At 41.1% G+C, this 18,184-nt stretch overlaps 1 protein-coding gene across 30 annotated transcripts in view; it reads right to left on the bottom strand.

Annotated features, from left to right (window-relative positions):
* Positions 1-18,184, bottom strand: part of DENND4A (DENN domain containing 4A) — a 145,740-nt gene that overhangs the window by 124,052 nt on the left and 3,504 nt on the right. For 14 of the 30 annotated variants that reach the window (XM_082737036.1, XM_082737043.1, XM_082737021.1 and 11 more), the window contains exon 1: positions 5,363-5,640. The exons of 7 other annotated variants lie outside the window; for them this stretch is intronic. The gene's annotated coding sequence lies outside the window, so the exon portion shown is untranslated. Of the gene's footprint in view, positions 1-5,362; positions 5,660-18,184 lie in introns of those variants that run through there. 9 more of the 30 variants (XM_082737019.1, XM_082737017.1, XM_082737024.1 and 6 more) reach the window with 3 other exon arrangements.

The raw sequence follows: 18,184 nt of genomic DNA, 5'->3' as shown, positions 1-18,184 counted from the left end.
GACAACATTAACTGTTGGTATGGAGGAAGAGAAAATGTTTGTCAATATCATATAAATATTCTATATAGAGAAAGATACATATATCTTAAGACCCTGCAACTTGATGATCAGATACATGATCTGGAGAAACACTGATATGTGTGCTTCAGGAGATACAAGGATGTTCAAAAGGCACTGTTATAAAATATTAAAAATGAAAACAATCAGCATTTATTAATAGAGTACTTGATAAATTGCAGTATATCCTCTTGTGGAACACTACACACCAGTCAACACAAATGAGCTAGACCTACAAGGGCCAAGAAGAATGGCAGAGGGGGGTAAAAACTTAAAGTTTCAAAATATGTATCCCATGATAAAATCCTATCAGCAGCTGCTTAAATTAGCCAGCACTTTAAAAAAGTTGGGGGGGCGGGCACCTGGGTGGCTCAGTGGGTTAAGCCTCTGTCTTCCGCTCAGGTCAAGATCTCAGGCTCCTGGGATGAGCCCTGCATCAGGCTCTCTGCTCAGTGGAAAGCCTGCTTTCCCAGGTCTCTTTCTGCCTTGCCTCTCTGCCTACTTGTGATCTCTGCCTGCCAAATAAATAAATAAATAAATAAATCTTTTTTAAATAGGACGGGGGCAGGCACAGTTTTAAGCACCTTATATAGACTCACTTGCTTTCTACAATAATCTTATGAGGTAGGCAGATCTATTATCCCTATCTGATAGATGAGGAGGCATGGAAGATTTAAAAATTTTCCTAAGGTCACAAAACTATTAAGTAGCAGAGTCCAGGTTTAAATCAAGGGAGTATGGCCCCAAAGTCCACAGCTCTCCAAAAGCATTGAAGGCAATGCCTTGTACTGTTCATATGTCAAGTTTATTAAAAGGCAAAACAGAAGGATACACATCAAATTTATCATAACAATTGCCTTTGGGAGGGGCTATGAAGAGGGATGGAGGGAGGATGAAACTGAGGAGTACAAAAAGGACTTTATCAGCGATATTCAAGTACAGTATAAAATTCTATCTGCTCTTTAAGCATTCAGTGTGATAACTATGATATACATAGTTTTGTTTTGTTTTTTAAAATTTTATTCATTTATTTGATAGAGAGAGAGATCACAAGTAGGCAGAGAAAGGAGATGGGGAAGTAGGCTCCCTGCTGAGCAGAGAGCCCAGTGCAGGGCTCAATCCCAGGACCCTGAGATCATGACCTGAGCAAAAGGCAGAGGCTTAACTGACTGAGCCACCCAGGCACCCCAATATACATAGTTTTTTATATTAAAAATATATCTGAAACAAAAATGAAAAAACGTTAACATTTTGTATGATGAGTATATGTGTGCTTACTACTATTTTGTATCTTTAAAGCTTTTCAAGAAAATGTATCATCTATAAAATATTACCATAAAAATAAAAAGAAATTTAAGAAATTTCCAATCTCCTATTTCAGCTTTTATTTGGGAATGAAAACAGGTAAACTGTGAATTTATGTATATATATACATGGAAAATGCATTTTTAAATGGATTCAAAGAGATACTAAAAGTACAGCAGAAATAGTTTCTCTTACTATACATTTTGATGACTCACTATTTTTAGTGAATAAAGTATAGCAACAGCAGGAAAACTCCCTTGATATTTTTCTTGATAGTTTATCTCTTCTCCCTACTGGTTTCTACTTTTTGTGCTTTTTAAAAGAAGGAAACAAGGCACTGAGAATCACACACTTTGAAAATAACAGTAACAGCAGTCCTTCTGAATATAAGATTCTCCAACATACAATCAAGTAATGTTCCAAAACCTTATTTGTAAATTGGTTGTTTGGACCTCGAAACATTTTCCCATAAAGAAAGTTAAAAGAGGATATGAGCACCATCAAAAAGATACTGACTGCGGTGCCAGGCCATGAGCAGTGAACAGGAAAAGCAGAGTACACGGTATGCACTGCTGGCGCACAGAAGAAAGGGTTCTCAGCCAGAGTTTCAGGACAGAAATGATGTTCCATTTACCTCTGTATCTTCAATGATTAACAAAATACCTGGCACCTCATAAACATTCCAAGACTGCTATCTATTGACTGATGGGGTGAAGAGGGAAAGACTCAGTCAGGCAGTCCATCAACAGGTGGCACTATCAATATAAAACAGTTTGGGTGTAAGATCCAAATAGAAAAGAGGTTGGAGAGTAACAATGTGCATTAATAGAAGCATCTACATACGTAAAACCACTGGAGGTTGGTGCTGGTAACCAGAAGAGTGCCTTCACCTAAATTATTAGCTCCTTCCATTATTGCATACTGCATAAGCACCATACTTTGAGTTAGCTTTCTAATAATGAATCATAAGATAGTCTTCCCATTGGAGTAGTGGTTTTGTGGGATTTGGGGGATTTTCTCCTATGACCCTTAAAACCTTTTAATGTCACTCTTGTCATTACTACAGTAATACTATTCAGAAGATAGGACAAAATATAAACACTTCCTATCATCCCATCAACCAGACACCTTTTAATATTTTATTAAAATATTTATTTCTGAGGTGCCTGGGTGGCTCAGTCGGTTGAACATCTACCTTCAGCTCAGGTCATCATCTCAGAGTCCTGGTATGGAGCCCCGTGTTGGGCTCCCTGCTCAGCGAGTAGTCTGCCTTTCCCTCTCCAAAAGCCTCTCCCTCGGCTCATGCCTTCTCTCGCTCTCTCTCTCAAATAAATAAAATCTTTAAAAAATTTATTTCCTGCCAAATTTCTTGCCATGTATATGTGATATACTATAAATAATAACAAAGTATATTCTTTATATTCTTACTTTTCTCTCAACACTATATTGTACTTTCTCATGTCAGTAAATATTCCTGAAAATGGGACCCTTAAAAACTGCATCTACCACATGGATTATCATTTGTTTCACTATTCCTCTATTATATGGTATTTTGACTATTATAAATTTTTCCCTACTACAGTAAAAAACTATATAAATCAATCCTTTTACGTATAAAGTTCTACACTGCTGTTTTAGAATTCAAAAGTGATAACTAGGATACACACTAATAAAGCACAGAGTGCTTCATTTCTCCCCAACTCACAAATTCTACTAAGCAGTGATCAATAATCTAGGGTATTAAACAAGGAGGAAGTTTTTTTTTATCAGCTTTCCTTCAGTCTGTCTCATCTTCCACATCTGGTAAGAAAGAGGAAAGCCCCAAGATAAGCCTCTGACACCAGAGAGGACAAGAATAACCAGTCAATTTTCCTGCTAGAGCCACTTTTGCTTTCCATTTGGAATGAGCCATCAATTTAAATAGGAATGATACAAGATTTGTATTATATATCTCTATCTGTATCAGTGCTTAAATCTAGGTTTCCATAGTAGGTAGACTATTTAGAAGAATTCTGGAAACAAAAAGGTAGTGTAAATAGTATCACTCAATGAAAAAATACATTACAATTCTGCCATGATTTTTATTTATGAATGAATTAATAAATTTCATATACTCTATTCCTTCTTATAGCTTTCCAATTATTCTAAATATTATTCAGACTGCCATAAATAGGCCAACAGCTCCAGGAGCTTAAGAATCAATAACTATTTAAGCCAGTGGTAATTCATGTGGAAAAGTTCAGAACAAATCAGCTTCAGCCTCCTGGCTCTCTTGCACAAACAAAAAATGTATTTCGCTTCACCAGTTTTCTAAAGTGTAAATTTGTGTACATAAATTTAAAACTCAGGCCAAAATTTACTCTTATTTTATTTCTATTGGGCTGGTGTCAAGATCAATTAATTTTCCTAAAAAGTACATTCTTTTAAAATTCCACAATGAAGTAAGTCTATCTTTGATCATTCAGAAAAAGAAAATTATATAACATATATAATGATGATGATGGCATGATATATGGTAGTCTGGACTACTGAGAGCTGCAGTTCAAAGGGAAATTGTGAAAATGAAGTAAAAGTTGTCCAGAATGTTTAATTCTGGCCAAAACAAAACAAAGTACCCATAAGAGAAGCCAAATGTAATCTTTTATTTCATTACAAGTTCAAACAGGGTTCAAATAGCTCAGAAATTCTTTATACTTAAGTTTTCAAAAGCTGGATCCCAGATCTACTCTAAACATAAACTGAATAACTTGCCCAAGAGTCCTTACTTACCACCTAATCTTAGGCCCCCCAGAGACTACTTTTTACAATCATCTCAAATGTACTACAATAGATTAGTGTAACCTCGGCTACGCTGTTTACAGGTGTCTCCGCCTCCTTTCCCCAAGAGGAGAGAAGAGGTAGATTAGAGCAAGCAGAAAATAGAGACTATATACCAAACAACAGCTTGCAATCTTGTAAAATTGCTTTTTACACACTTGGACTATTATTTAATTAATGTACTATGCGTTTGAAAGAATAACATATTCACGGAGTAATACAATTTCTGTCCTCACGAGTCTCTAGCTGGCTGACACGCGTTTTCTCCTCAAATAAATACATGCCTGTTGACTGATGTCTGTCCTGCTGTTGCAAACAACAAATAACTGTCCTGTAAGACAAAAACCCTTCTCTAAGCCTCCAGGCGTAACCATACGTTTGAATTAAAAGCACTCTGGAACAATAACAAAAATCTTCCAACACATCTGTCATTTAAAAGCACGATAATGAAAAGCTGTCGCTGCGACCCAGTTTTGGGTCACAAGCTTTTTTCCTTTTTCTCCTCCCCCCCCCACCCCCCACGAAAGCGATAAACTTCAAAGGGAATGGTGGCGACCAGAAACATTTACCCCCTTCCCCCCGCAAAAACAGATATACACACGAGCGCGCGCGAGCGCGCGCGCGCACACACACACACACACACACAAAATGCAACTGACCAACTTGTACGCTAACCCGGCCCACGGTGGCTAGGGTTGGCTAAGCAGACCCCTGAGAGGAAAACCGGGCCTCTGGGGGCCCTCCAGGCTCCCGCGGCCGCCTGTTTAAAATATCGAGCAGGTGGGATTCCGGAAGGCCACCTCCGTCTTACGTAACGAGCTTGTCAAAATCCCAGCTCAGGACCTCCCCTCTCACCGCCCCCGCCCCCACCCCACCCCCACCTCCTAACAACAAGAGCCCCGAACCAGCCCGGAATAGAAAATCTGGAATGAAAACACCGGAGCCCCCCACGCGTCCGACACAGAGGTGCGGGCGCTCCTCTCAATACCGCCGCACCAGCCCGGAGCGGACCCAGTCGGCCGAGGACGGTCCGGCTCTGAGAAGCCCCCGGGCGGAGGTCGCGGCCATCCACGCCACCTCTCGGAGCCCGGCCGACCCCGCTCCCGCGACCACGGCTGTCACCGCTCGGGGCCGTGACAGCTCCACATGCCACCGCTGTCCGCGCCGCCACCCCCGCACTCACCTCACCGCTGGCTCCAGCGCGAGCAGCGGGTCGAGCTTGGAGAGTGGTGCCCAGTCCCTTCCAGACGGCGGCGGGACACGAGGGACTGAATGCCGCGGCGCTCTAAACCCGCTTAGCTCATCCCCAGCCCGGCGCTCCGCCCTGCGCGGCACCCCCGCCCGCCCAGGCCTGCCGTCTCAGTCAGACCGGACTCCCCCTCCCCTTGCAGCCGCCGCTGCCTCCGCCTCCTTCTCTGGCTCCAGCCGCCGCGGCCGCCGCCGCTGCGACTGGTGCCATCTTGGCAGTGACGGAGGGGGCGGGGGCGGGGATCGCTGCGCACAAGCACCAATCACGAGCCAGGCTCAGCCCCAGGGGGCGGGGCGGGGACGGGTTAAGGTGTGTGGGGTCCTAGCGCCTGACGCTGAGCAGGGCGGAGAAGGTGGGCGGGGCTGAGCCGCCCCTACTAGTGACGCGAGCAGTAGTTGAGGAAATGTGCGCTGGTTCCCCCTGCGGTCGGGAGATCCCAAGCCTGAGGCGGGCGTGGGTGAGAAACACCTTCCCTTCCCCTTTCACCAGCCGGAGGGTCAAGGATCCGTCTTGGGCCAACTGACCTGCTTCCTCCTTCCTCCCCAGCAGCCCCGACCGTCCTGACATTGCCCAGCCAGAGCATCACGCGTCCGTTTGAGCTGCTGCTCCCACACCAGGAGCGCTCAGATTCCCCCCAGAAAACCCCTGAGGGGTTAGCAACCACCTAGTAGGTTTCGGTCCCAAGATTCTGAAGGTCAGGTAAAATGGGGAATTCAGGGGGGTTCTCTGAAAGTACGTTGATAAAACTACTATTGTTGACTGAAGGGGTGTTGATTACATTGGATTGATGGGATATGGCCTACTTAAACCTGGCTTTGGCTCCACGATTAGTGGCTGTTGGCAAATTGCCTCTGAGAAATGAGAGTAATAAAGGTTGATTACAGCAACAGGGTTGTTCTGAGGTTAAATTGTGTAATACATGTGAAGTGCTTAGCGTAGTGCCTGAAAGTACTCAATGAATGTTAGATATTATTCCATGGTCAAATGAAGGAGACATGGGACCCTAAAAGTCCCTCTAGTTTCAAATCAACTTTTTTTTAAAGATTTTTTTTATTTATTTGACAGACAGAGATCACAAGTAGGCAGAGAGGCAGGCAGAGAGAGAGAGGAGGCAGCAGGCTCCCTGCTGAGCAGAGAGCCAGATACGGGGCTCAATCCCGAGGACCCTGGGATCATGACCTGAGCCGAAGGAAGAGGTCTTCACCCACTGAGCCACCCAAGCGCCCCTCAAATCAACTTTCTTGATTGTGCAGAATATTTGTCCCTTTTATCCCATTTATCCCTTTTACCAACCAAGTTTACAGCTCTATTTCCTATCTCCATTTCTTCCATAATATTCAGTCAGTGGGTCAGTCAATAACCATTGGTCGAAATGCAAATAGCCATGAGGGAAACTGAAAAAGGTCTGCTTTCATGGAACTGACTGGTTGGAAAAAGAGGGACAATAAATACTTCACACATTTTGGAAGAAACCATGTACAAAGGTGATGAACAGAATCCTAGGAGAGCAAATAACAGGATAGGTTAAAAAAGAACAACAACAGAGTGTCAGGAAAGGCTCATCTGAGGGATGAGGAGTCAGTAATGTGAGAAGTGGCCTAGGGAATTGTTTAAGGCAGAGGGAATGGCTGTGCAAAGGATCTGTCGTAATAAGGACCTTGGCTATTAGAACTGAGTGGAGTCTGGTGCTGGAAAATCTAAAGTATAAAGAGGAGCCTGGAATGAATCTGGAGAGGTGAATGAGGGCCTATTCCCCCAGGGCCTAAGAAAATAAGAAACAAGATCAGATTTTACTGTAATTGCAACTGAAAGCCATTAGAGCAAGGAAGTTGGGCACAGTTTGCAGTATGACATCTGTGTCTATATTTTGGGCAATATATGGGCCAAAAAACTGGATTTCAAGTAAAACAAAAGAACCTAAAGTTGAGCCTATTTAACACTAAGTTGGTCAAATTATATGTTCTGATCTTCAGTTTCCTTATAAAAATATATGAGCATCAATCACATAAGACTGTATACAGAAAAATACTACTTTCACTGAAAATTGTTAAATAATGTAAGTTGTTTCTAAGTGTTTTGTATGTCTTCTTAGTGTTACTTATAGTTGCCTAATCAGTGCTATTTAATAAGTACATTTAATGGTGTGGGGTTTTTTTATTTCAAGTGGTAATCCAGTCAGTCATTCTTAACCATTTTTGTACAATGTGCTACTAAGGAAAATAATATGTACTTTTATAAGTGTGTAGTTTTTTTTTTTTAAGATTTTGTTTTCAAGCAATACCTTCCCCCAGCATGGGGCTTGAACTTACAACCCTGAGATCAAGAGTTGAATGCTCTGGGATGCCTGGGTGGCTCAGTGGGTTAAGCCGCTGCCTTCGGCTCAGGTCATGATCTCAGGGTCCTGGGATCGAGTCCCGCATCGGGCTCTCTGCTCGGCGGGGAGCCTGCTTCCCTCTCTCTCTCTCTCTCTCTCTGCCTGCCTCTCCATCTACTTGTGACTTCTCTCTGTCAAATAAATAAATAAAATCTTTAAAAAAAAAAAAAGAGTTGAATGATCTACCAACGAAGCCACCTGGGTGCCCCCATGAGTGTGTAGTTTATTGATGTTGTAGTTCCAAATGTATTTTTAAGTGCTTAGCTGTGCATTTTCTAATGAAATTTGCTATCACATCAATTTTTATATTTTTATTTGGATAATTATACATTACATAAAATGTACTATTTTAACTATTTCTAAGTGTACAGTTCAGTGGCATTAAGTATATTCACATTGCTATACAGCCATCACTAGAACTTCTTCATCATCCCAAACTGAAACTCTACCCAGTAAACAATAACTCCTATTCTACTTTATAAACCATGTATTTTTTTTAAGGTATCAGGTGAGTTTCCTCCCCAAAATTGTAAAAGAGTTTGGTGATCAGTAGGATTGTTTGGTCCCATTGAAGTGTTCAGTGGACCATTCCATATAAGTTTAGAAACCACCACCCAAGAAATAAGAACTAGTGTAACTTTTTAGCTCAGATAGTTAACACATAATAATGAAAAGTACTAATATAGCACCAATTAATTTTTAGCACTGAAAAATTGTGCTCTCTGACCATAAAATATGCTCTATGGTCTTGTAAACGTTTGCTCCAAAATGGCCCAGACAATGTGCCTCTCCCTTTATGTTCAACTATTCTAAATGCATGTCTAATTGATACTATTAATTTTCATTAAAAAATAAGCGATTACAGCTCTGGGTAAATTTCATTTTAAAAATCACTCTTGTGTGAGGAATGTTGTAAAAAAAAAAAGGAAAGAAAGAAGGAAGCAAGTTTTTGCCACATTTAAAATAATTAAACATTCTATAAAGTTATAAAGATCAAAAGATCAAGATGGTTTTTTATTTGAAATACTGAGTCGATACATTTATTTTTAAATATATCCTACATGCATGGAGTTTTTCATTCCATATAACCAAAAATTAAATATCTTTGCCAGGCTGGCTCCTTCTTCCCGGTGCCTGTGTCACCCACAGTGTTTTTATCCCCAGTGTGAGGGTATGGCTATAGGCCAGTCAGTGATTGCAAGGGAGAGATTATGGTATATGGGGCCACAAGAGAATTTGGGGGATGATAGATATGTCCACTATCTAGACTGTGATGATGGTTTCATAGGTGTATACCTATGTCATACTTAGCAAGTTCCACACTTTAGCTATGTGCAGTCCCCTGTGTGTCAATTATATTTCAATAAAACTGTAAAAAAAAAAAAAAATCCAATTGCAAACCTCCCGTTCTCTCTGGATGCAGATTTAGCCTTCATGGGTTTTAATCCCTGTGAGACCTATCTAGTCAATTACTCTTTGAGGCACAACAAAAAGTACTCTTTTAGGGGTGCCTGGGTGGCTCAGTCATTAAGCATCTGCCTTCAGCTCAGGTCATGATCCCAGGGTCCTGGGATCCAGTCCCACGTAGGGCTCCTTGCTCATCAGGGAGCCTGCTTCTCTTGCTGCCTCTGCCTGCCTCTCTGCCTGCCTGTGTGTTCTCTCTCTCTCTCGCAAATAAATAAAATCTTTAAAAGAAAAATTACTCTTTTAATTGGCAGGAAAAAAATGCAAATATTTTATCTACCTTTGCCAATTAAAATATCATGGACATATGGGGCACCTGGGTGGCTCAGTAGGTTAAGCATCAGGCTCTTGGTTTTGGCTTAGGTCATGATCCCATGGGTGGTAGGATTGAACCTGCAAGGTAGGACTCCTTCCCTTCTCAGCAGGAAGTCTGCTCCAAATTCTCTCCCTCTTCCCCTCCTCCCCCCACTCCTGTGCACTCTCTCTCTCTCAAATAAATATATCTTTAAAAAAAATAAGAAAATATTATGGATGTATAGTTACAAGCATAGTTTACCGACTGGGATTCTTGGAAGTTTCAAAAGTTGAAAAGGTTTGAAGTTTTGGTTGTTTTTTAAATCAAATAACACTCTTTTTTCAAAGAACACACTTTATGAAAGAACATATTAAAAAGCAGTAGAGGGGCGCCTGGGTGGCTCAGTGGGTTAAAGCCTCTGCCTTCGGCTAGGTCATGATCCCAGGGTCCTGGGATCGAGCCCCGCATTGGGCTCTCTGTGCCGCGGGGAGCCTGCTTCCTCCCCCCTCTCTCTCTCTGCCTGCCTCTCTGCCTACTTGTGATTTCTCTCTGTCAAATAAATAAATTTTTTTAAAAAATGCAGTAGAAAAACAATAAGAGTATTTGACTGTATTCTCAGGAAGTGACTTTAAATACCTCAGAGCCCTTACCAGTCCTATCTTGAGTTCTCTCAACATCCCACGCATATGTCACTATAGTCACAGTTAAACAAACTTAAACCCTAAATGTGATTTGGGCAAGGGAGTCTAACAGTGCAGACCTGGGCCACATAGAAAAATGTGGCTTAGATGTTGGGCCTCATGCCATTTCTGAAATTATGCCATTTTTTACACCTGAAACTGTATCTGGTTTTTTTCTTAAAAGTTATTTTTAAATACTATGGTTTGAATGGTGCATGAAGGAAAACTCTGAAACCATAACAGTTTAAAGCTCTGGAAGCTCAAGCTATTGTACAGCCTAATCCTCTCCACCTGTTAAATCTATTTACCTTTAATTGCTATACCAGAAATTTCCCATGTCTTTAAGTGAAAACCTGGAGCCTTCTATAAAGTGGTCTTGATATCTATGCCACGGGGCCTCCTATGGGTGAGAAAGCCTTCCACCAGGGATTTATCATTCTTTAGAAACTCTTCGGATGTGCCACAAAGCAGCACACATTACCAAGTTCTATTCATTGTGCAATGGTGTTAGAATGACACTCCAGTGTATTTGAGCCACAAACTGAAATTTAGTAGAAATCTGGTCAAATTATCCACTTCTTTCTTTCTTTTTTTTTTTTTTTAAGATTTTATTTATTTGACAGAGAGAGATCACAAGTAGGCAGAGAGGCAGGCAGAGAGAGAGGAGGAAGCAGGCTCCCTGCTGAACAGAGAGCCCAATGTGGGGCTCAATCTCAGGACCCTGAGATCATGACCTGAGCCAAAGGCAGAGGCTTAACCCACTGAGCCACCCAGGCACCCCAGCATCTACTTATTTCTTAAAAGCACAAATCAGATGAAATACTTTTGAAAGACAAGTTATCTGAACAACTCACAAGAATAATAGTGAGAAATGTCATGTTGTCCTTGAGAGAGGTGTCCAGGGACAGGAGGGCTCTAGCAGTCTGAGCCACTGCTATCTAGCCTGTTGGTGGCCTGCTGAGGAGTCATCTTTGACTCAGCACTTTTTTACAAATTTGAAAATTATCACCTCCCAACACCCTCCTCAAGTGAATGCTTCTACCTTTCTCAACAAGTCCTTCTGATTTCAATTTTTAGTTTTTAAATGATCTGCAAAAGAAAGCCATTTATACGGCGTGTGGCTTTTTAAACTGTCATTGTCCATAGACAGTTATGCCTCCTGACTTTCTTTAAATGGTAAGACCATATTTTTGTAACTTTTGGACAAATTTGTGTCAGTCAGATTTTATGCACAAAGTGCTACACTGGGTAAAAAAGGAAAGCAAAGATAGATAAGCCCCTTATGCCTCTAAGCCACAAGGTATATTCCCAGGCATTTCCCTTTAATAAAAATCACACTATGAGAAGTTCTGCACTAAATGGTGGGACTATTGCTGTGGAGACTGGGGGAGTGGGAGTGATTAATTCTGATTGTGGGAATGGAAGGTGACAAATAGAGAACATTTGAATGAATCCCGAGAGAACCTAGACTTTCTACAAAAGGTAAGGGTACCCCTATTTGGTGCATAGGGATAGGGGTGGGCACAAGGCAGGAAAAGCTTTTTTTTTTTTTAACTCTGAAAAAAATAACAGATGAACTAGAATTTTCTCAACAAATGAAAGAGATGCTCATAAATTGTTCCTACACTTTGATTCTCTTTGGGAGTGGCCAAAGGCTCAAATAATTTGGAAGGATGGGCATCTGTGCTGACTTGCAGGAAATATGAGTCAGCTTTTCTCATGGACTCAGCACTGTTGTTACAGCTAGGATATTTGGAAACATGAGGCTCAACAAATCAGACAACACAGAGTCTTTTTTTTTTTTTTCTTGATTGGCCCAGACATGTGTTCTGCAAGGGTAAACAACAGGGATGCCCTGTTTATTGGTGAGGGGAAACACCTGCAACTGAAAAAAGTAAACTTAAAATACTTCTGTTTTTCGTATAGTTCTTCAGACTGGGAGACAGAAACATATCTCTCTTCTGTGCTTTGGGAATGTATATTCAGTTGCCTCTAGACAGCTCGGTCCCAAATTCACCTGAAACTCAAAATGTACTTGAGGGTAAATTCATTATCTTTACCCCAAACCTGTTTCTCCTATATTCTTTAATTTCTTAAATAGTACCCACCATGTACCAATCACAAAAGTCAAAACCTGTGAGTAATCAACTCCTCTGCCCCACCCTAATCTCTTTTTTTTTTTTTTTTTTAAGATCTTACTTAATTATTTGACAGAGAGAGAGCACACAAGCAGGGAGAGAAGCAAGCAGAGGGAGAGGCAAGCAGGAGAGGGAAAAGCAGGCTCCCCAGTGATCAGGGAGCCTGCCTTGGGGCTCTATCCCAATATCCTGAGATCATGACCTGAGCCGAAGGTAGATGCTTAACTGACTGAGCCATCCAGGCACCTCTCTCCACCCTCCTTCTCAAACACTTTATCATCAAAGCCAACCGATATTAACCTTTTTAACATCCAGTTGTACTGTTCCTATTGTTCCTCATCACAATCTCCATTCCGACTGACCTAGTTCAAACTGTACTCCTGGTTCTTTTGGTTTGTTTTTTGTTTGTTGTTGTTTTACCTGAAATGTTGTAGAAATCACCTCATTGGATTCCCTATCTCTTGTCTTTTCCTCTTCAACCCTACCTTCCTTTTGTTGCCAGGCTAATCTTTCTAAAGAAGAAATATGATAATCCAGATATAGCTTGAGATTGCTAGATTCCTCCTCTCCTTTCTTTCTGTTCTTGGTAGAAAAGTCACTGTCCAGTGTTGATATCTAAGAGGAGGGAGCATTACGGCCTATGCGTTGTTCTCCCATGCCTCTCTCCAGGATGGTGGAGATAGCCTCTCATTCTTTCAGATTCAGGACATGAGGTTCTTTTTTTTTTTTTTTTAATTTTTTAAAAGATTTTATTTATTTATTTGACAGAGAGAGATCACAAGCAGGCAGAGAGGCAAGCAGAGAGAGAGGAGGAAGCAGGCTCCCTGCTGAGCAGAGATCCCGATGCGGGGCTCAATCCCAGGACCCTGAGATCATGACCTGAGCCGAAGGCAGCTTCTTAACCCACTGAGCCACCCAGGCGCCCCAGGACATGAGGTTCTTAATTGAAAGAAACAATTTAAGCCTCTGCCGTCTATAAGGATTGGGCTCCCCTACAAATGTGTATAGAGAGATGGACTGGTCAGTTATATCAAACTAGTTATATTAAAGACAAAGTTAATCCAGAAGGGGAGAACTCTAACAATTACCTTATTCAGAATTTGGAGAAAAATGGCCTTTTAATGATAAAGATTTTAATTAAAACCAAAAAGATCTCCAGAGCTGCTTCTTAGGCCATTTTCGTCTCTTTACAGTCCCCATTTGCTGTCCTGTCTCCTAGAAATGGATATCCTTCTTCTACATTCTCTGCTTATAACCCTGTGATTTCATAATTGGTTGTAATTATTTTATCAGCATTTTGAATTTAATAAACATCACTTACTGATTTAATAGAATTTAGATGTTGTAATTGTAACTTACAGAGTTTTAAATTCTACCGAAAGGGAAACAGAAAGAAGTTGGCATGAAGCTTTTATTTGAATGTATTCGAACTGAAATGGAAGAAAAGCTTTTTGAGATGGCACAATAGGGCAGTGCTGGCGAACCCTGCTGGCCTGTGCAGTGCTGCCTGGAAGGTCGTGGATGGCACAGTGAAGAAAGGAGAGCCACAGAATCCTTGATTCAGGCTGATGAGAGTAGATAACGATACAGCTCGTTTTAAACAAACTCTATGCGAAGAAAGGATAGGGAATTAGCGGAGACAAGAAACCTATTCTTCGGTTTCATATTTTCTTGATGATCACATAGCACGGGGCTCTGTTTGCCATAAGGTTAGCAGCAAGGATTGAAATACTAAAGGTAATAAAAATGGTTGTTGTGGGACGCCTGGGTGGCTCAGTTGGTTGGGCAGCTGCCTTCGGCTCAGGTCATGATCCCAGCATCCTGGGATCGAGTCCCACATCGGGCTCCTTGCTCCGCAGGGAGCCTGCTTCTCCCTCTGACTCTGCCTTCCACTCTGTCTGCCTGTGCTCGCTCTCGCTCTTTGACAAAAAAAAAATGGTTGTTGCTTGCAAGGGAAAATCTCGAGGGCAAGAGTTCAGGTAATGCAACTGGATGAGGGTAGGGCTAAATGGATTGGGTTATAGTGCAATTGAGGTGGGAAAGGCAATCAGAGATGGATTTAAAATGTATCACTGACCTACATCATGATGGCTCTATGAGAATGTCAGCTTTCATAAACTGATTTCATGTTTCTCTGAACCAGAACATAGGATTTTTGAGTGGGAAGGAACCTTAGAGGTCATCTTGTAACCATTTCATTTTCCCCAGAGTGACCATTTGCAAAGTTGTGACCATTTGTCCAAGGTCATAAATATCCACTTGTGGGAGGAGAGCTAGGACTAGAATCCAGATCCCCAGATTCCTGGTTCTTTGATTTCTCTGCTACATAGTATCAATCAGTTGTGAGTACTCAGTATTCCAAACTCATGAATATATAGGAAAATCCTTATCGTAGAGATGAAGAAACTGAGGAACAGCAAGGTGGAGTGAATTTACCAAATCCCATGGTGGGACTTGATCAGAGCCTAGGCCTCACAATTTCTGAGCCAATAGGCTTCTACCAAACCACACTGCCTAGGGGATTCAAAAAAAGTGAAATATTCGATGCCATGTTTCAAGGCATAGAATTTTCTCCTTCGATCTACAGGTATTTTGTGCTGTTATATGTTATGTCTTTGCTAGGAGCTATAGAACAGATTATAAGTCTAAAAGATTTGGGGCACTTGGGTGGCTCATTCGGTTAAGCACCTGCCTTTGGCTCAAGTTTATGAACCAGGGTCCTGAGAGATTGAACTCTGCATAGGGCCCCTCATTTGGTGGGGTGTCTTCTACTCCTCCCCCTCTCCCCGCTCATGCTTGCACATGCGTGTGCTCTCTCTTTCTCTCTCTGAAATAAATACAATCTTAAAAAAAAAAGACTAAAATATTTATTTTGCAAGACTAAAAACTGAATGCTATCCCATTATCAGGGAAATACACATGTCTCTTGGTGGTTGATAAGCCAGCAGGAAGTCAGTCTTTGGTGTCCTACAATATTGGGAATGTTTTCGCTTCATCAAAGGATGGGTTTCAGATTCTCTACTGTATTATCCCAGTAATACATCTATCAGATGGGCAAACATTTAAAAATCTGATGACACCGAGGGTTATTGAGGCTGTAGGAAAACTGGAACTCTCATGCTTTGGTGCTGGGAATGTTAAATGGCCAAATCCTTCTGGAAAGCCGTTTGGCAATATTTAGTAAAATTGAAAATACATATGCCCTACCATCCAGCAATTCCATTTCTGGGTATATACTCTAAAGCAGTTTTTTCCAAACTGTGATTCATGATCCATTAGTGGATTATGAAATCGATTTAAGGGTTAAAATAAACATTTTTTTATAAACGAAACAGAACAGAAAATATTAGGTTAGGGATGGTTTTGTGTGCCACCTTGATTCTCCCGCTCCAGGACTGAAGTGTTAGTTCACACAGCTTCTGGGAGGGTTGGCAGTCTACAGTTTTAGCTGAGTCCCTCTCCAGGACTCTTTCCAGGAAGACAGCTACTCCCCCAAGGTCACGCCTTCTTCCTGGGTGCAGCTGTATCCAGTAACTGGTCAATACAGGTATATAAAGTCCTGATTCCCTTGTCCCAATTCAATATTACTCTGATGAAAGATCACTGCAGCAAATGTGGGATCAACTGAGGCTTTTGCTGCCACTTCATTAGACCCCAAAACTTTCTCTGCTCATTCCTGCTTCTTTCACTCTGCCACAAGTGCGGATCCCAGGACACTCCCCAATAAATGCCCTGCACACAGATTTCTGTCACACAGATCTCCTTTTAGGCAACTCGGCCTGTGATGATATACTCTGCACGTAGGCATATATGGAATAGAATGTGAAATTGTTTTTCACCATACGGATTGGCCATAAAAGTTTGAAAATCCTGCACCTAGAGAAGCTTTTACACATATGCCCCAGGAGATGCTATGAAGATGTTCACTGGGGTACTATTTGCAGTAATGATGACTAGTAGTGATTATAAATGTCTGTAATCATGCAATGGGGTATTATACAATAATTAAAATTAGTAAGGAAAAATCAACAAAACTAAGAGGGAGCCTATGGAGTGGGAGAAGATATTTACAAGTGACATATCTGATAAAGGGTTAATATCCAAAATCTATAAAGAACTTCCCAAAACAATACCCAAAAAACAAATAATCTAGTTAAGAAATGGGCAGAAGACATCAATAGACACTTCTCCAAAGAAAATATCGAGATGGCTAACAGACACATGAAAAGATGCTCAACATCACCCATCATCAAGGAAATACGAATCAAATCCATGATGAGATACCACCTCACACCTGTCAGAATGGCTAAAATTAACAACACAGGAAACAACAGATCTTGGTGAGGAGGCAGAGAAAGTGGAACCCCCTTGCACTCTTGGTCGGAATTCAGAGTGGTGCAGCCACTCTGGAAAACAGTATGGACTTTCCTCAGAAAGTTAAAAATAGAGCTACCCTATACTCCAGCAATTGTGCTACTAGCTATTTAACCAAAGGATACAAAAATACAGATTTAAAGGGGTACATGTACCCCGAAGTTTATAGCAGCATTATCAGCAATAGCCAAACTATGGAAAGAGCCCTAATATCCATTGACTGATAAAGGGATAAAGATGTGGTATATGTATACAGTGGAATATTACTCAGCCATCAAAAAGAATGAAATCTTGCCATTTGCAATGATATGGATGGAGCTAGAGTCTATTATGCTAAGAGAAATAAGTCAGAGAAAGGCAAATGCCATGTGATTTCACTCCTATGTGGAATTTAAGAAAGAAAATAGGTGAACATAGGGGAAGAGGAGAAAAGAGAGAGAAAGAGAATGAAGCAAGCCATAAGAGACTCTTAACGTTAGAGAACAGAGGTTGATAGAGGGACTTGGGGGATGAGCTAAATGGGTGATGGGTTGGTTTTAAAGAGGGCACTTATTGGAATGAACACTGGGTGTTTTATCTAAGTGATGAATCACTACATTCCACTCCTGAAACCAGTATTGCACTATATGTTAACTAGCTCGAATTTAAATAAAAATTTGGAAAAAAATAAAATTGGAGTACCTGGGTGGCTCAGTGGGTTAAAGCCTCTGCCTTTGGCTCAGGTCATGGTCTCAGCATCCTGGGATCGAGCCCCAAACCAGGCTCTCTGCTCTGCGGGGAGCCTGCTTTCTCCTCTCTCCCTGCCTGCCTCTCTGACTACTTGTAATCTCTGTCTATCAAATAAATAAATAAAATCTTAAAAAAAATAAAATGAGTGAAATCTCCTGACATCTACCAACATGGATAAATCCTTGAAATATAAGGATATATACCAGCCTCAGGACAGTGGCTACCTCTAGAGGAGGAATGTGGGAAATTGGATAAATTTGGGACCTCAACTGTATTGTAGCCTTGTATTGCTTTTTTTTTTTTTTTTTTTTTTGCTTTTTTCCCCCTTGTATTGCTTTTTAAAGAAGCATCTAAACAAATATGGCAAAATTATAGCATTTATTAAATTTATATGGGCACAGGCTTTTTTCACTATTCTATATGCTTAACATATTTTAAAATTCAATTTTGTTTAATGGACTATTACTGCAGAAAGTCTACATGCAAAAGCAGAGCATTTTTAACTTTATCTTACTATCAGGAAGTAGTGAAAGGACAGCTAACAAGGTCACTTCCTCTTAAATTTGGTCCACAGGTAATGACTCATGGGATACAGACATTTTAGTTATAACTGTTTGGCTGATTTATTGCACATTATTTTTTTTTCTTCCCCTGTTTTCATTACTACTAAGTTTCATGTAATGAGAACAATACTAGAATCTT

This window comes from Mustela nivalis (assembly GCF_964662115.1).
Source record: "Mustela nivalis genome assembly, chromosome: 6".
NCBI lineage: Eukaryota > Metazoa > Chordata > Mammalia > Carnivora > Mustelidae > Mustela > Mustela nivalis.
This window is presented reverse-complemented; position numbering and strand designations above follow the sequence as displayed.